General features: G+C 40.6%; 1 long non-coding RNA gene across 1 annotated transcript; it reads right to left on the bottom strand.

Annotated features, from left to right (window-relative positions):
• Positions 1 to 1,396: 1,396 nt before the first annotated feature.
• LOC118974447 (uncharacterized) lies at positions 1,397 to 18,224 on the bottom strand. Its single transcript, XR_005063904.1, has 3 exons — positions 18,154 to 18,224; positions 10,054 to 10,059; positions 1,397 to 1,408 (listed from the first exon to the last, which is right to left on the bottom strand). It is a non-coding gene; the product is annotated as an uncharacterized LOC118974447 (long non-coding RNA).
• Positions 18,225 to 18,976: the final 752 nt, after the last annotated feature.

Raw genomic sequence — 18,976 nt, 5'->3', positions numbered from 1 at the left:
CATCATTTTACTGTTCATATTTTTGATCTTCTTCAATTTCTTAGATAAGTCCTTTTAACATTGCATATAATAAGGGCTTGGTGATGATGAACTCCTTGAACTTGACCTTACCTGGGAACCACTTTATCTGCCCTTCCTTGGTTGGATTTCTTTCATGGCCATGGTTTTTCATTAATTGTCAAAAAAATAAATGAGTCAAACATCATTATCACCATTACACAGCAAATAGTTAGCTGAGTTTCAGAGACATGAAGCAACTTGTCCAGGACCACAGAGCTTCTCAGTGTCACAGCAAGTTCTAAATGACAACAAAACCCATACCTGAGCCTACCCTCCCCCACAAAAGTACTTGCAAGTCAACCTGCAGGGGCACAGAAAAAGGGCATTAAAAGTCATATTTCTATTTCTTTTTGGCCAACGTTTATCAGTAAGACCATTTTAGTCCAGGCCAGGGAGTGAAACAACACACACAGCCCACAGAGCGTTTAGAAGGAACAGGGTTGACAGAGGGTGACAGTGGCCTCCTCACTCACTTGCTAGTTTTTAGTGTATCATGATGGGGCCCAGAGAAGTCACCTCTCTGTTTGAACTAATATACCTCAAAAATAGAACAATGGGTCCAAAATATACCTCCAAAGCAGTGGAACATTGACGACCATGCCAATAATGTAAGCACAAGTAAAAGGTGCAGGCATGCGGCCTTTACAGCTGTGAAAAGCGATAGACACAACAGTTCTGACTAGAAGTCAGGCAAAAAAAATCCAGCTTATTGGAGCTATGGATTGATATCCAACATCACAAACATTGACTAAGTGAATGTTACCTTTTTGCATATACTGTGCTTTGGGGGGTGTTTTTTCCAGTTATGTGTGTTATTAAAACCAAATTATCTCTATCTACCTAGAAGCCAACATGTAAGTCTTTTCAAAAATTTTAAATAACTTCACAAATAATGAAATATTTGTAATAGGTTCAGTACTGATAAGTTTAGCATTTTATGTGAAACAAAATAATTTTGGCAATAATGAAATTATAATTTTAAAATATTTCATGTTATATCCTTATCTCACTTTCAAACTTTACTTTTTGGAGTAAAATGGACACAATATATTAATTTAGTGATATAAGTGTATAATTTATGAACACATAAATTTATTTTTATTGAGAATTCAGATATAAAAAGTCTGATAAAGTATACTATAATTGTTTTTGTCTTCTGTACTATATATCAGTGTAGTGAATATTGTGTGACATATAAAAAGTTCTTGAAAAATACTTTTAAATGAATATGTGAAAGAATAAATACCACATTGATATGAGGTATACTTCAAAGGATATTTGGGGGAAAAAAGAAAGGAAGATTCCTGAGTTTAAATAAAAAGGTTGAAGCCATCAGAGGGTAAACATACTTCACCTTTAAACTTAACTTATGTTTGTTATCCCAACATCTATTCCAGAAGGTGCCATTTTCACTGTCAAAGTTATCTGGTTTAGGTGACACATTTTATGGTCACCCTAATTATACAGAAAACTTTCTGAATTTTCAACTTCTCCATCTCCCCATATTTCTCTCACTTTTTCTCTTTTTTCACTCCCAATTCAAACAAAAATCATCTTTTTAATTTCATGGTCAGTTCTGTCATCTGTGTGTGGTACCCTTTAAGCTGTGACACATTTATGTCACGATCTTCCTTGCTCGCAACATTCATCTCTTGCCCTCTCTTCAGGTGCCCGTTTCCCCTTCCTTTAAACATATCTAGGTCTCGAAAAATCTAAAATAAAACTTTAAAAACATTATTTTGAGACCAACCTCTCTTGGAACATTTTTCCCTTTTTATTTTATTTTGAAAAGCCTCTAAAAGGAAGCCCTTATTTGTTATATCTGTTCCCCTCGACACCCAACACTCGATATATTGAAATTTCTCTCCTAAAGATTCCAAGCGACAGTGGAGCTTCATATACCCTGCTCTCTACGTCCCCCTGAGGAAGTTAAGTAAAGGTTTGAGCAGGAATCCCAGTCCTTTGACCCAAAAATGGTCCTCCTGTACCTAGGACAATCAGAGAGAATGTAAAGGGGGACCAAAGCTGCCACCTGCCTACTTAGCCAGGTCCCCATGCATCTTTACCAGAACACTTGGAGTTATTGACCAGATTTCACTATCTTAAAAGTTCCTATTATTTTGGTACATTCAGGACACTTCGGGACATAGTATAAATACTGTGGAATTTGAAGTCAGAAGGATCGGAACGTGAATTCTAGTTCTGGCCCACAGCACTGTTCAGTGACCTCCCCCAAGTCCTCAGACACTGTCAACCTGATTTTACTGTCCATCAAATGGGAATGAGCTCACCTCACTCAAGGCTGATAACCACTAAGAGTTAGTAAAGACTGTGTTCATGTGGACGTTGGTTTTTGTTGTTTTATTATAAAGTTTTCAGCGGCCTTAAATGACACAACTCAATGAGCTGTGTTTAATCCACATGAACTTGCTATGGAGTCAAAAGTACCTCAAAAGTCACTTTTGATGCAGTGTTTAAATCTCCACAGATACTGAGTCTAGAGTGTTCAGGACAATGATACCATCTGTTTTTATGAGAACTCAAAACAAACAAACCAACAAATGTACTTAGAAACTCTCTGGACTGTGCCCAAGATCTGACTTATTTTCCTATAATTTATATTGAGTGTTTTTTCTAATTCCATTTATATAGTCTATAAATAGAAGGAAGAAAAATATGAAAGAATGTAAGGGCAGTATAATAGAAAAATGTTGGCACTACCACCAAATGCCTGAGGAAGGAGCCAGAGTCCAGCCCGAGGAAAGATACATTCAGCATCCTTCAGAGACCTGCAGGAAGATGTTCAGTGGCTGGCGGGGAGGGGGGAGGGGGAAAATGGAGGGGTTCTAAAGAAACTTCAGATGACCCACATGAATCAGAGTCCACTTTAAACACCCACCAAGCCATGGCACATGTCACCCCTCACAGAAGTGCACACCGATACAAGCAACGCTCCCTCTTCCTTCTCACCTTGCCCTGCATTCCTGACTCCACAGGGATACAGAGGAGGATGTGAACCACTAGCTTAGAAAAACAGCTAAAGACAGAACCACTCCTCAATCACAGACTTTTTTTCCTGCAACAATCCCAAAGTGGGAAAAGAAGAGACACTCCAACTTAAAATCAAGTTGGTAGATTTGATAATTATGTGGGACTATGCATTCCAATTGATTATCTGAGTGTGTATTTTATGTGTGGTCACTAAGAGTGACCACAACAGTCAAGGGACAGCCTGAGTTCTCGTGCAGGGCTGCCTCAGGAAGAAAATACTAGAATCAGTGGGAGGGAGAAACTAAATAGGGTGACTCCTTTGGTAACCTCAGTTACTTCCCAGTACAGGCTTTTACTCTGCTGCCCCAGGTCACTGCAGGTGTCCCTCTGCTCACCGAGACACTGGTCCCCAGCTGTCCCACAACCTGCAGGTGCACCTTTTAAATTCAATGCTGACCTGACGTAGCTTTAGATTTAAGAAGCCCACTGTGAGAGACACAGGGAGTGGGAAAGGTGCATTGTGTGGGGGCCCCAGGGGCAAGATGCTGGGTTTTTGTCTCAATGATCAACACTGTAAGCAAGGCATGATAGGAGAATTGTGGTCTGCTGTGTGGACTGGAATTGAAAGTGTAACAGAGCGGCGAATGATGGGAAATGGGATTAGGACAGGAACTCCAGGAGCAGGAGCAAAGACAAGGGATGTTACAGTGGGCATTAATAACTTGTACCACCAAGAGTCTGCACATTCCTCCCCACACGCCTCAGCACATAATCCAAACCTCTGTCCTGCCTCTGCCGAGCACCTATTTTTTGATAAGCAGCAGTGAGATTGGTGGGAGACAGAAAAGAAAGCCTTTTTTTAGTTATGGCCTGAGAAGTTAAAATTTTATCTCAACATGGTTCTCTGGAGAGCAGGAGAAAATTGTTACTGAGAAGTTTCTGAGCTCTGATATTAAAAAAAAGGTCAAGCAACTATAGACATGTTTGCCTGTACTCACTGAGCCACTGGTTCACAGTGATTTATGGGCAGAATTCCTAGGGTGGGGGGAAGGCAGCAGCCTCAGTGCTACAGACCAAAGGACATGATGCTGTGTAATCTACTGAAGAAATGATAAGTCGAATTACAGAAAACATGGGACTGCAGAGATAAAAGGACACTCCCTGGGGCCAGGAAATTGTAGAGCATTTATCCAGGGAGTTTAAAATGAGAGAATTTCCCTGGGCCCACTCCCTGTCTTTATCCTTCTTGTTCTCATTTTTTGTCTCCATATCTCATTTCCTGTATCTTACTGACATTCTTATAATTAATCTATGTGGAGGTAAGTCAGCAATTTATATATAATATATATTCATACTAACATATATATTAGTTTAAATATTGAAAAGTTAGATTGTTTCTCAATAGTGACACATGTTCCATCTGAAAATAAACCTTCTAATCCCGTAATTTATAAAGACTTAATTAATCAAAATACAGAGAGGATGGTACAACAAAAATTTTAATGTTGTGGCTAAGAATAAATCATCCTGATTTTAACACTGGCTTCTGAAAAGCTTCCACTTCCCATAACATTTTTAATAAAATAGGAAGCACTATTCTCTTCTTCATTAAAGTTACTATACTTAATGAAATTTTAAAAGGTCACTTTCATTTCTAAAATTCAATGTACATCAATCAACACGCGGTGATTTCTTAAATCACCTCCTACATTCATTTTCCCAGGTTTTGTATTGACAACACAGGCAGTAGGTAATAGTTATGCAACGATTTTTAGTATTTAAAAGATTAGAATTTACTTGGAATGTAAGATCCCTTAGCCTATCCTAAACAGCCACTCATAAACGCCATTGTTTTGGTCATTTTTCCTAAGTGTTGACTGACTAAACATTTTTTTTATTTTTAAAGTTCAGTCTTAGTTCAATTATTTTCATAGTTAATTATACTGAAAATTCATCTCAAACTGTTGAGTATTTTTTTCTTTTGGCAGATGCTGTATTAGCAGCATTAGATACAACATATCATGAAGTTCTCACAACCACCCCTTGAGATTGATTGCTATGTTGGTGTGCAGGGCGGGTCCTCAGAACCACCCCAGAAGAACGTCAGCATCTACCATCCCACACACTCCCATGGAAGAGCCTGCCGTGTGAAGTGGTGGAGCGTCCTGCAGAGCCCAGGAGGCTCAGCTGCCTCCCGGACACGTCTGGCAGTGCCTCACAGCCAGGTCCTGTAAAGTGCTGTGCAGTTAGAGCCGCCGTGACAGCGCCCAGGTGGTTCCTCGCTCCGGCACCAAGGCCGGGAAGAAAGACTCACTCGCTGATTACAAATGTCTTTCCTGTCCTCCTTGCTGTTAGGACACAGGCACTTGTGTTTCTTTGCTGTGGATCTTTCCTTCACATCCTAGAATCCCAGAGTTCAAACTGACTTCTTTTACAGTTGATCATTCTATAACACTTAATTAGAGAGAAAAATTCCTGACCTTAAAGTGTGCTTAATGCAGTAAGCATGAACCCTTCAAAATGTGTAAAAACTTAAGTTTGGGTGATTACCTGTTATGGTTTAATTATATCTCCCTGCTTTTCCCCTGCCCCCAAAAGAAAACATATGTTGAAGTCCTAAGCCCCAGCACCTCAGACTGTGACTTTCTTTAAAATGATTGTCTTTATAGAAGTAATCAAATTAATATAACGTCATGGGGGAGTGGGGGGAGCTCTGATTCAATATGACTGGAGTCCTTATAGAAAGGAGACATTTGGACACAGACAAACACAGAGGAAAGATGATGTGAATACTCACACGGAGAAACCATATGAAGATGGAGATGGGAGTGAGGCATCTACAAGCCAAGACTGCTAAAGATGTCTGGTAAACCACCAGAAGCAAAGAAGTAGCAAGGAAGGGTCTCCTACAAGTTGCAGAAGGAGAATGGTCCTCAGACACCTGGATTTCAGGCTTCTAACTTCTAGAACTGTGAGACAAGTTTTTGTTGTTTTAAGCCCCTCAGTTTGTGTTATTTTGTTACAGAGGCCTTAGCAATCTAATACCATTAACGAAAATTTCCCCAGGTTTCTCTCCTTCCCCTATTATTATTTTGTGAGTTTGACTAGGCACAGCTAAATGGCTGTTCTGATTTTTCCCTTTTAGAAAATTATTTTTGACTTCAGAGATTGAATTTAATCTTTCGTGCCCTTCTGCTGCAAATGAAGCTATAAGGGTTTCACTATTAAATGAGGTCCTCACTTTAGGTTTGCGGGACCTGAGGAAGCTTGGTGATGAGACCCATGGACTCTGGCTTATAGAATGCCTTGGTATTATAGTTTTAGCACAAAAGGCAATTCTGCATCCCCCACCTTCTAAATGAATGAGAATTTAAAAGACAACAGGTTTATCATTTTGTGCTTGACAGCTCAGCCTCTGCCCATAGCATCTTGCATCTGCAGATCTGCTTGTCATTACACCCAGAGACGAGCAAGCAATATCTCCACGCTTCAGGGATGCTTGCAGCAGAAATAACAACCATCTCCACATTGAAAGCCAGATGCCCATAGGCATGTCACTGTCCCCAGCTACACACAAATCTAAGTGAATTAAAGGTGTGGAGCCCTGTTCCCATTCTTTCTAATAATACTGGTGAAAATGTAATTCTCTGTGGGATGGAGGATTAAGCAATCTTACAGCTTTTAATTATAGTGATGTGTTTTAAATTTTTCTGATTATTTCAATACCTTTTTCTAGGTCAGAATATTTATTGTAAGATCTCTCATAAAATGCTGTCAAACCATTCATCTATTCATCTGTTTATTTCATAGCATATATTAATAAATAAAATAAACATCAACCATTTATTAAGAGCTTACTAATCACCAGGCACTGTTCTGGGCTTTACCTTACCACTTCCTACTTCTCACGACAACCACATAATGGACACACTGTCATTACCCCATTGACTGTTAACACTAAAAGTGACATTCAGACTAACAATGGGTCCATGTCCAAGTTTACAGAGTCAACACCTAAAACCAAATATCTGACTACAGAGCCTACCCTCTTAACTCCTCAGCTATTCTGTCCCAATTGAAGGCTCATGAGGGGTCAGCTAGTCTGCTAAGAACAAGAGAGAAAAAGTTCCCCCTGCCCCATGGTTATATTCTTTGTGGCCAAGAACTTAGAGTTCAGGGAGGTAAAATGATAAATAAGCATCTCATTATAATTGAATTTTAAATATTTTATTTATTTATCTTTAGAGGGGAAGGGAGGGAGAGAAATATCAATGTATGGTCGCCTCTGCCGAGGACACACAATGTATCGTGTGTCCCCTGCCGGGAACTGGCCTGCAACCCAGGCATATGCCCTGACTGGGAATCGAACCGCGATCCTCTGGTTCGCAGGCCCGTGCTCAATCCACGGAGCTACACCAGCCAGGGCTCATTATAATTGAATTTGATGATCCCAGAAATGTAGTTAGTTGTTTATGCTACTATATAGCTCATAACAAAATCTCTTAATACATAATGCCTAGGGCCCTCCCTCTATAGGATTTATTTAAAACAAGGAACTTCAGAGGGAATATTCTAAATAAATGATAAGAAATTGTATATATATATGAAACTCAAATGGAAATGTTGTAGAAGTACAGCAAATTTACCCAGTCTCAACAACCTAGGAAGTAGTCAGAAAGTCATAAATTCATAAAGACAGTGTGGCAAGAATGGCCTTCTCCTTTCTCTCCTGGCCAGAGCTGCCTGGAAGAAGATTTGGTATTATTCCTGTCTTGCCTTCCTCTCCTCAGACAAACTCCAAACTCATCAGGAGTCTCCTCGCTGCTGCCATATAAGAAAGCATCTGCTGTAGCCCAGAACAGCATACATTCCCAACATTCAAGCTTTAATCAAATCTTGGCTTGGTTTGCTCTGGTTTCTTCAAGCTCCCTAAGGCATAGGGTTACTCCTAAGTGCTGCCTTATCCAATTATCAGTTGTGTGCAACCTCGTGGCATTTTGTAGCTGAAATAGACCTTACAGATTATTTTCTAGAACCTGCTCATTACTCTGTCACCCCTCAGCATTTATGCAATTAGTTTGCTCTATTTAATTTGTGTTTATACAGTCGTTGCTTTGCAGTTGTTACTTAAGAATTCTCCCCCTGTGCATTTTTTCTCTCAACTATATTATAAGATCCTTGAGTGTTACCATAAAACAGTCAGAGCACCAGAGAGTCTCCTCCGCTGGCCAAGATGATGGCTGGGGGAGGTTCTTAGACTGAGATCACGAAAAGCTAGCAAGATAACCGAGGGTAAAAGGCCCTTCCCCCTTCCAGTACCAGGTTGGGGGCAGGACCAAGGGAAGGCACATATAGGAGCCCTAAAAGTCAAAATGTCACAGGGGGAGGTTTTTGGACCAAAGAGGCCTGTCCGTCTAACCAGGGGAAAGACAGGATTGGTTGGGAAGGGAGAGAAAATTGGGGAAGTAGATTGGTCATCTTGAGAAAGTATCTGGTCTGTCCCATACCCAACCTAATATAATCCCAGAGGAACNTGCCCCATGGTTATATTCTTTGTGGCCAAGAACTTAGAGTTCAGGGCGGTAAAATGATAAATAAGCATCTCATTAGAATTGAATTTGATGATCCCAGAAATGTAGTTAGTTGTTTATGCTGCTATATAGCTCATAACAAAATCTCTTAATACATAATGCCTAGGGCACCCCCCCCCTCTATAGGATTTATTTAAAACAAGGACCTTCAAAGGGAATATTCTAAATAAATGATATGAAATTATATGTATGTTTATATATATAAACTCAAATGGAAATATTGTAGAAGTACAGCAAATTTACCCAGTCTCAACAAACCTAGGAAGAAGTCAGAAAGTCATAAATTCATAAAGACAGTGTGGCAAGAATGGCCTTCTCCTTTCTCTCCTGGCCAGAGCTGCCTGGAAGAAGATTTGGTATCATTCCTGTCTTGCCTTCCTCTCCTCAGACAAACTCCAAACTCATCAGGAGTCTCCTCGCTGCTGCCATATAAGAAAGCATCTGCTGTAGCCCAGAACAGCATGCATTCCCAACATTCAAGCTTTAATCAAATCTTGGCTTGGTTTGCTCTGGTTTCTTCAAGCTCCCTAAGGCATAGGGTTACTCCTAAGTGCTGCCTTATCCAATTATCAGTTGTGTGCAACCTCGTGGCATTTTGTAGCTGAAATAGACCTTACAGATTATTTTCTAGAACCTGCTCATTACTCTGTCACCCCTCAGCATTTATGCAATTAGTTTGCTCTATTTAATTTGTGTTTATACAGTCGTTGCTTTGCAGTTGTTACTTAAGAATTCTCCCCCTGTGCATTTTTTCTCTCAACTATATTATAAGATCCTTGAGTGTTACCATAAAACAGTCAGAGCACCAGAGAGTCTCCTCCGCTGGCCAAGATGATGGCTGGGGGAGGTTCTTAGACTGAGATCACGAAAAGCTAGCAAGATAACCGAGAGTAAAAGGCCCTTCCCCCTTCCAGTACCAGGTTGGGGGCGAGACCAAGGGAAGGCACATACAGGAGCCCTAGAAGTCAAAATGTCACAGGGGGAGGTTTTTGGACCAAAGAGGCCTGTCCGTCTAACCAGGGGAAAGAGAGGATTGGTTGGGAAGGGAGAGACAATTGGGGAAGTAGATTGGTCATCTTGAGAAAGTATCTGGTCTGTCCCATACCCACCCTAATATAATCCCAGAGGAACAAAGAAACCCTCTCTTATCTACCTGGTGATGCACTGGCTGGTGTGTTCATACACCTCCCGGAAGGACCTGACCTTGTAGCCCTCCCAGCCACATGGCTCAGGGCCATGTGGGATTCACACACAGGCTGCAGGAGGGAACCTGGAATGAACAACAGCCAGGAACAAGTTAAGCTACTTGGATTGGGACGGGGACTGTTTAGCAGCCACTGAGAACTCCAAAGGGGCTGTACTTTATTTTTTTTATATTTTTTATTTTTTTATTTAATTCTTGTTCAAGTACAGTTTTCTGTCTTATATTCCCAGCCCTGCCCACCCCCAGTGCTCCCCACCTCCCTCCCACTTCTGCCCCCCACCTTAGTTATTGTCCATGTGTCCTTAAAGGGACTGTACTTGAAATTGGGGCAGGAACTCTGGACACAGGCTTTTGCTTGGTCGTGCTAAGTAGATGGGCTTTAAGACTGGAGTCAGCCATCCTCCCAGATTGTGCTCCACTGGAATAAAACCCTCTGGCACCAGCATCTGACTCACGAGTCTGGCTTTCATGGCAACAGGCAGCTGAACCTCCTTTTGTTCAGTTACCTGAACCTGTTTTTGTTTGGTTTGCTTTTTACATATAGTGAGTGCTCACTGAAAGTTGTCAAGTGGATAATCCAAAAATATAAAAAGTAGGATAAATAGTATGTTTAAAAGTCCAGTTTCTTCATTTAGTTGCACAGCCCGAAATATATCTTGAAATTAGGTTATTAGTCTTATGATATTAATTTGCATATAAACACCTTTCCTTAGGGAACTTTGGACTTTTTGGTTACCAGTAATAGAAACCCACTCCCAAATAAGAGAAAACAAGATAAAAATTACTATGAGGTTAAAAGGACAGGAGATAAGCTGTGTTTTAGGACAGGGCCTCTGACACCATCAAAAAGACCTCCCTGCTCCCCTTTACACATGTCCTTTGTCCATCTCCAGCTTTATATTTCTACCTCTCCTTGAGATAAACATATGAGGGAATGCAATAGGTATCTAGTTTACACGTTGCAGGTTTAGTCACCCCAAAACTGACTGAATTCTTTTATCTCAATCTCAAATTTCCTAAGGAAGGGACTCTCATAGGCCCAACTTGAGTCTTCTGTCAACCTCCGAACTGTGACCAGAGAGGCAGGATCACGCGAAGTCTTCCCATTTCCACTCAAACGGGGGGAGAAGTTGATAAGAGAGATTTCCTGGGAGAAAAAAATCAAAGCTAGATGGAAATAAATCAATGAGAATCTACTATAATTTCTATGCCCAGAACTCAGTTACTCAGGTTCTCTCAATCCTGACTCAGAGAATACAGCCCCAACCACATATCTCTTACACATGGAAGGGTTCAAATGTTGGCTATTATTATCATTTAGTAGAAGTAACTAATTAGTAAATGAGTGCAGGTGATGACAGCCATAATGAATGATCAGAGAATTTTTATCTTTGACATATCTCAACATTGTATACATTTATTTCATGTCTCAACATTTTATTTATTTGTTTATTGAAATATCTCTAAATTCTGCTCCTAATTGAATGTGATTTCTTTTCTTTTGAAATTAATTGATTGCTTAAGGGATCATTTAACTCCCTGTTAGAACCATAGAGTCTAATCTTGGAAGAATTACTAAATTTTCCAGAGAACTAGATCATTTCAGTGGTATAAATACGGCCACAGAGCAAGACATGTAGATTGTTATCATGGTGTAACACATAGAAACAACCATTGAAATATTGCAAGACCCCAAAGCAAGAGTTTTATAAAAGCCCCACAAAAATATCCCAAACCCAGTGACCAATTCCAGGCAAATTCTAGGAATTTTTCTTTGACTTAGTCCCACAGAATAAATTCCACAAAATGGCACAGAGAGGAAATGATAAGCGCACAAGAGCCATTGTTCTTTGTGCAAAATTTTAGAATGAGAAATGAACTATTATTTGTGAGACTAGGACAACACACATACGTGGGAAACAGCTCAGGGTAACTAAATGAATGTTCAGAAGCACAATACTGCCCGTAAATAGCATGACCAAAACCTCAGGGTTCCAAATCTTGCTTCACTATGGAAGCTTGTATCTGTCCCATCATTATTTGGAGCAGCGATGACTGACTGTGGGACCCTCAAATCATGAATAATATGAAGAAACTTACTTCCCTTAGGCTTCCAGATTATCGGGCAAGGATATCCAGAGCATGACGGCCTCAAAATCCAAATAGTTGGAACAATAAAACATGTTTCAAATCGATCCAGTCCAGGGAGTCAAGGTTTCATTATACAAGCCCTCGGGGCTGGGAAGAGGCAGGAGAACAATGATGGAAATGTGCGTTGCCATGGTGTCCCTGCTGCATGCCCTGATTTCACAGGAGTGGAACTAAGTCTCTTTGAACCAATTTGGTGGCAAACATCTTCCGCTTACCTTTCACAGAAGTCAGGCCAAAGTAAATGCTCCTGTGTCTCACACAGATCATTGCAAACTCTTGCTATTCAGGTTTCCTGACTGGTCTTTTCCCACTCTTGGAATGGAATTGCTTATTGTCACTGACATGGGAAAATAATTTTACCATGAAGTATCTGCAGTTATGACATGCAATTGGAGAAAGGAGGAATAATAACCAGGAGAATGGAGCCATGCGTTGGGAGTAAGATCTCATCCTAGCTCCACTACCAGATTACAGAGTAAACTTCAGAAAAATTTTAAATATTTTTATTTATTTTTAAGAGATGGGAAGGGAGGGAGAAAGAGACAGAGAGAAACATCAATGTGTGGTTGCCTCTTGGGTAGCCCCCACCGGGGACCTGGCCCTGCAACCCAGGCATGTACCCTGAATGGGAATGGAACCTGCGACCCTTTGGTTCACAGCCCACATTCAATCCACTGAGCTACGCCAGCCGGGGCTAGAAAATTCTTAATTTAGCTAAGGACTCAGTTTCTTCATCTTAACTAAGATATTATTGATTAAAAAGAAGCACAGCTGCCTGGCTGGTGTAGCTCAGTGGATTAAGCTCGGGCCTGCGGACCACACGATCGTGGTTCAATTCCCAGTCAGGGCACATGCCTGGGTTGCAGGCCGGGTTGCAGGCCAGTTCCCAGCAGGGGACTCACAAAAGGCAACCATACATTGATGTTTCTCTCCTTCTCTCCTTCCCTTCCCCTCTAAAGATAAATAAATAAAATGTTTAAAAAGAAGCACAGCTATTTACCTATGATGGAGAAAGAAAAGCCATGGCCATTAGAACTGTAATATACCACTGATTATAAAATGCATCCTGATTGCAGAGATGTTAAAATATAAAAAATATATTTTAGAATCAGTGATACAATGGTATAATTGAGAGAAAGAGGTTTGGCAAAACTGATATTTCTGAAAGTGGACCTCCTGGTTGCATGCTTTTTTTCAAGAAATTGAATTGTTGATTTCCCTCTGTTAGTAGTTGAGCTTAAGAAATTGAAAATAGCTGCAAAAAGGGGAGTAGTGGGGCTTGTAAGAAAAATGCACTTCTGTCAGGTGGCTGTAGAGTGACTCGAAATCAATTACAAATTTGAAAGTTAAATTCCTTGCCTGTTTTAAACAAACCCCAAAGTCAGGAATTTGCAAAAGGTCAACTCTCACTCCCTGCCTACCAATTTCTTTTCTTCAGATCCGAATCTCCTCACTTTCAACTTCTTGAATAGTGATTTCTTCCTTCCCTCTCTCTCTTTCTTTCCTTTCTCTTTTTTCTTTCCTTCCTTCTTCCCATCCATCAATAATTATTAAGCACTTACTCTGTGCTTAATAAAGAGCCAGGTTTCTGCTCAGTGCTCAGACACAACAGTGAATAAAATAGGCCCAGCCTGAGCCATCAGCAAGAAACAAGCTCATCCTGAGTGGAAGGTAGTCACGGGAAAAGCAATTGTGACGCAGTGTAATAGGAATACGCACACAACCCAGACTGGGAAGTTCACGGAAGGACGGGATATCAAAGCTGAGACCTGAAGCATAATCAGGAGCGTGCCAATGTACGCAATAATTGCCCTCACACCACAGAACCGACTGCTCTGGTTAACTGAACTTCAGTTAACGAAAATAACTAAAGAACATTTGCCCGATGCATTTTCTATTTTCTCATCACTTACCTTTATGTTGTACTCTTCTCCAGGTTACCTTTGCTCTAGACAACCAGGAGCCTCACTTCCGCTCCACACTTCCTCTGCCCGTGCGCTCCAAACCTTTGCTCAGCTCTTTCAGTTTGCCTAAAGTGCTTCCCACACTCTTTCACCTAATTAAGTAATGACTTACTCAGCACCTATTTTGTGTCTCTGCTGATTTTCTCAGGAGAAAACTGAGAAATAGAGAAGTTTAGCAACTAGTCTGAGCTCACACAGTCGGTAAGTAGCCAAGCAGAATTCAAATCAGGACATTCTGTTTCCAAAGTCCCTTCTCTTTTTACCAAGCCACACTGGCCCATTGTAGCCAGAGTCCCTCCTTATTTCAAGGCCAAGCACAAATCTTTTCATCCCCATGAGGTTACCCTCTGTCAGTTGCAGCTTGTACAGACCTTACTTCCCCTAGTCTTTCTGTGTCTGTTCCCTAAAGTTTGTCATAGACTGTGACGTTGTTTGTAAATGTGCATGCGCACTTTTTCAACAAAACTTTAAACAACTTGTCAGCAGGAATTGCACTTTACATCTCTTTGAAATTTGGGATTATCAGTGCATGACACGGAGCAGGCTGCCCTTTACTGTAGTTTGGAAGATCCGGATACTACCTATCCTAGGGAACTCCCTAGCTGGGTTCCAGGTAAAGGACACTGTTGGTGATGCAGGGCTACAGATGCCATAAACAAAAATGGGGGCTATGTAATAAATCTGACAAGCTCAGGGGAGCCACATGACAGGCCTGTGGCTTCCTCAGCAAAGGTCAGTCTTGACCTTAAGTGAGCCCTGCCCACTGTTCTTATGCATCTATGACAACACACCTTTGAAATGTCAGAGTAATTTTCTTTTTCTACCCCTTGAAGGCACAAAAGCAGGCACCAGAGTATAAGAGCACCAGAGCATAAGACCACAGAATGCCCCATTCTTCTCTTGTTCTTCGAATACCACCTCTATGTGCTATAAATGTCAGTTATTAACTATCCTGCACCCACTAATGTCAAGGAAGTGTGTTTCTCCATTTTGCCTTATATCCAGTTCTAGAGATTTCACTGCTTTGTTTTCTCTTGCCTCCTTAATCTACTGTCCATGGATTTCGGGCACCTTCCTTCTATATTCTCCTCTGGTTCTAATGTACTAAATAAACTGCAAAACTGCCATTCTCAGGAGCACGTGAGATCTTGCACTCTGTATATCATCAGCTTGGCTCAAATAAACTCATAAAAATTGTCAACAGATTTGGATGTTTCTTGCATTGACAAAGCTCTCAGAAGTACAAGTTATTGTACAAATAATAATCCGATTATTTTTGCTCTTAATTCAGCTTTCCTTCCAGGCAGGGCCATGACCTTGGTGCATATTCACAGTAAAAGGGAAATGAACAAAACTAAGGATTTAAAAGGTTTCATGAGTTTTGAGCTCCCTCCCAGAGCAGCCAGACCAGAAAATGATCTCTCTATGAATGCAAATCAAATGCCTTTGCAGATGAGACATTAGATTTCTCCACCGAAATTTCTCAGGACATGAATTCTCAAATGGATCAGAGCTGACATATATTATTGGTTTTTATTCTTTCCCACACTTAAGTCATTCCCAGGGTGTTCACGAGGCACTTAGAGAAGTGCATTCACCCCACCAGGCTGCCAATTGATCACTTAGTACATTATTACATAACTTATTACCACAAACTGGCAAAAGCACAGAGCAGAATTTGATTCCTTATCGTTATTTGCATGACATATATAGCGCTTTTCTCCACCCTCTGTGCAGAGAATATTTAACAAGCCACATTAACTCCTAGGCATCTAGGATTGTATAGCTGAAAACAAAAGAAGCAGAAGAAAGAACAGGAGAGGTAAAAGGTGAGATAGGAATGATCTGACACAGAGGGAAGAAAAAAAACAGATAAAAACAAAATCAAATCCCAACGACTTTGGGGGAAGTGCTCTAGCTACTTGGGAGTGATGGTGTCCAACAGACCACAAGAAAAAACTGCCGAAAGATTTCCACTTGCCCCAGGTTCTCTAGGCCAGAGGTCAAGGTGTTGAACTGAATAAGGGACTAGTTAGCCTAGAAAATAAGAGCAAATGTACTTCCACTTTATCATGAATGTGTTAAAACTTAGACTGAGCTTAAGGCAATCTTTATTTAGATCCCAAGTAGAGATCCTACTATCCAGTTGTGTTGATGAAACCATGCAGGGAAGCAAGCACAAACCTCTGAACTGCTCTTGTTTCTTATTCTGAGGAGGAGATACACCCAGAGTGACTGTCCACCTGTTCAGTCACCCAGGAATTTTACTTTAAAAATGTCAGCCTTTGTCAGTTTTGACCAGGACAGACTTTTCCTTAAACTGTTGCCTTATTTTCAGCATGTTAATGACCCTTTCACCGAGACAAACAGACGCATACGTGTGCACACACACCCACATTACAAAGTGGTCTAGGGAATGAGAAGCAGAGGATTATATCATACAGAGTTGTAACTTCCAGGTGACCTGACTCACACACACCCCACCTGACCTTGCACTGGATGTGTAGATCTAGTTTAGGGGTTGTACATTTTTCATTGATCAGATTTTGAAATATATTTCTATATTCCTAAAAACTATGTCAACATCCATATCCCCCAGACCTCTGACTGCGGCCCTGAAGGCCTGCATCACTCCATAAAGTTCTCTTTAGTCACATGACAGTCTCATAACCAGGGCATACTCTTTCCAAGAAAATGCCAAGAGAAAAGAGACAACTTGAAGAGACTTGGCAAACTTTCTGTAGTCATTTGCAAGAGATAAACATTTCCTTTACCTCATTAATTCACATCTTTTGGCATAGAGAATGTGCATTATTCTTGCGGTTATCACCAGCCTCAAAAAACCCTGGAAGTTTTGCAAAACAGTTTAATGGCTCATGTTATAAATGGCAAGTTCGCCCCCCAGCTGAAATCTCCAACATGCTATAGCCATTTGTGGAATATTGCTTTCCAGACGAAAATTAAGCTGGAGGATAAAACGGGAAAGCATTACAAAGTGCCTTGTAATCTCCAGATATATTTGGGAGCAGCTTAATTTCCATTTGTCTAGGCTTTCAGATGTTTGCCATAGAGCTTTCATTTGGAAATGGGAAACCAAGCTTGCATGATAAGTAATAGGTATGTTCTCTCCAAGGGTAGCATGCATGATGTCCATTTTTAACTGTCCATGTCCCCTTTCAACAAATACATGTGGAATATTTATTCTGTATACTTCATATTTTAAAAGATAAAAAGAGTAAGTCATATGATGTCCCCAAAGAGCATACAGTCTTCTTTGGGAAATGAGAGATATAGAAAAAAATCTGCTTGTGGTCAAAGACAACCTATAATAACAGGTGTATACCTCCCCACTCCACATTTTTTTCCTTACCTATACTGAGAGACAGTGAGGAAGCGATATCATTTCTGGGTTCATGAATGCAACTCATATGAGTATACCCACTGGTATCCACTTTGAACAATCTACTATTTACCATGTTTGCATGTCAGTGTATTGCAATGGAGACAAGAATGCTCAGAGGATAGCCATGAAACCATGAGTTGTCAGTTTCATCTATAACACAGGAAATTTGGGAGTGTTTTAGAAGAATAGCATGAGAAGGTAAGGCTTATCCACATTGTAGAACATCTTTGAAGCAGGGTTCTGGCTGGGTTCACTTTCATAGGCATATCTGCAACTGAGAGTTTTAAACAGCACCAAAATCTGACAAATAATCTATCAGTAATAAATTTAGCCACACATGCATAATTATGAGGAAGAAATTTGACAGTTGGAATAACCAGTTTGGAAAATATGTTATGCTTCATAAGCAGTGATAAAAGAATGGACTAAGGCCTTAATAGAGAGAAAAAAGTGAGTTCGGCTTTAATCACTTTGAGTTTGAGTTTGAGTCAATGGGTCATCTTTCTGGTGAAGATATGCAGCAAACAATTGGAAACGCGATCCAAGACAGTCCACTGCAGCAATACAGATGCAAGCGTGCTTGCTTTACCGTGTTTCACAGACGTTGTGTTTTCTACAAATTGAAGGTTTGTGCAACCCTCTGTCAATTAAGTCTATCAGAGCCATTTTCCCACAGACTCAGGATAGTTAGCATTTTTAGCAACATTTTTAAATTCAGGCATGTACATTGTTTTTTTAGACATAATGCTACTACATACTTAATAGACTATAGTATAGCAAAAATGTAACATACCCACTGGGAAACCAGAAAAATTGTGTGACTCGCTTTTTTGTGATATTTGCTTTAGTGCAGTAGTCTGGAACCAAATGCACAATATTTCCAAGATATGTATGTATAGAGTTCAGAGGTATTTTCCAAGAAGGGGTGTTTTAATTGATGTGAGTAGTTGGGATCACTCAAAGAGAGATTCTAAGTACAGAGAGAAAGGAGAAAGACCAAGAAGAAGGAGCATCATCATTTAAGAAGAAAGAGGACCAGTGGGTGAGTCAGAGTCAGAGGAGCATGCAGCATCATGAAGTCCACCTGGAATTCTAAGGTGTGTGCCTTAGTCTGTTAGAGCTACCTCAACAGAGTGCCATAGGTGGCCTACACAAAAAAACATTTCTTTCTCACCCTTCCAGAGGCTAGAGGTCTAAGACCAGAGTGCCAGTATGGTTAGGTTCTTGGTGAAGACTCTCTTCCTGGTTTGCAGATGGCTGCCTTCTTGCTCACAACACAGGGGAAAGAAAGATCATCTTTCATGTCTGTTCTCATAAGAACATGAATTCTAATCATGAGGGCTCCTCTCTCATGACCTAATTACCTCCAGAGGCCCCCACCTCCAACACCATCACATCGGGAATTAGGGCGTCAGCATTTTAACTGGGGGACAGAGGAAAGACACAAACACTCAGTCTACAGCCGTGTGGGTGGCCAAGGCGCCTCATCCCTCAGAGAGAGTAAAGAGGCTAAAAACTAGGATAAAGTCATTTCAGCTTTAGTCTGTAAGATGCCTTTAACTAAGAAGAGAACATCTGTGTAGAATATTCAGTTTGGGAGCCAGATTTTAAG

The sequence above is a fragment of the Sturnira hondurensis genome, unplaced genomic scaffold (assembly GCF_014824575.4).
Source record: "Sturnira hondurensis isolate 20B ecotype Veracruz unplaced genomic scaffold, ASM1482457v3 Scaffold0019428, whole genome shotgun sequence".
NCBI lineage: Eukaryota > Metazoa > Chordata > Mammalia > Chiroptera > Phyllostomidae > Sturnira > Sturnira hondurensis.
The sequence above is the reverse complement of the archived record's forward strand: the minus strand, read 5'-3'. Positions and strand labels throughout refer to the sequence as shown.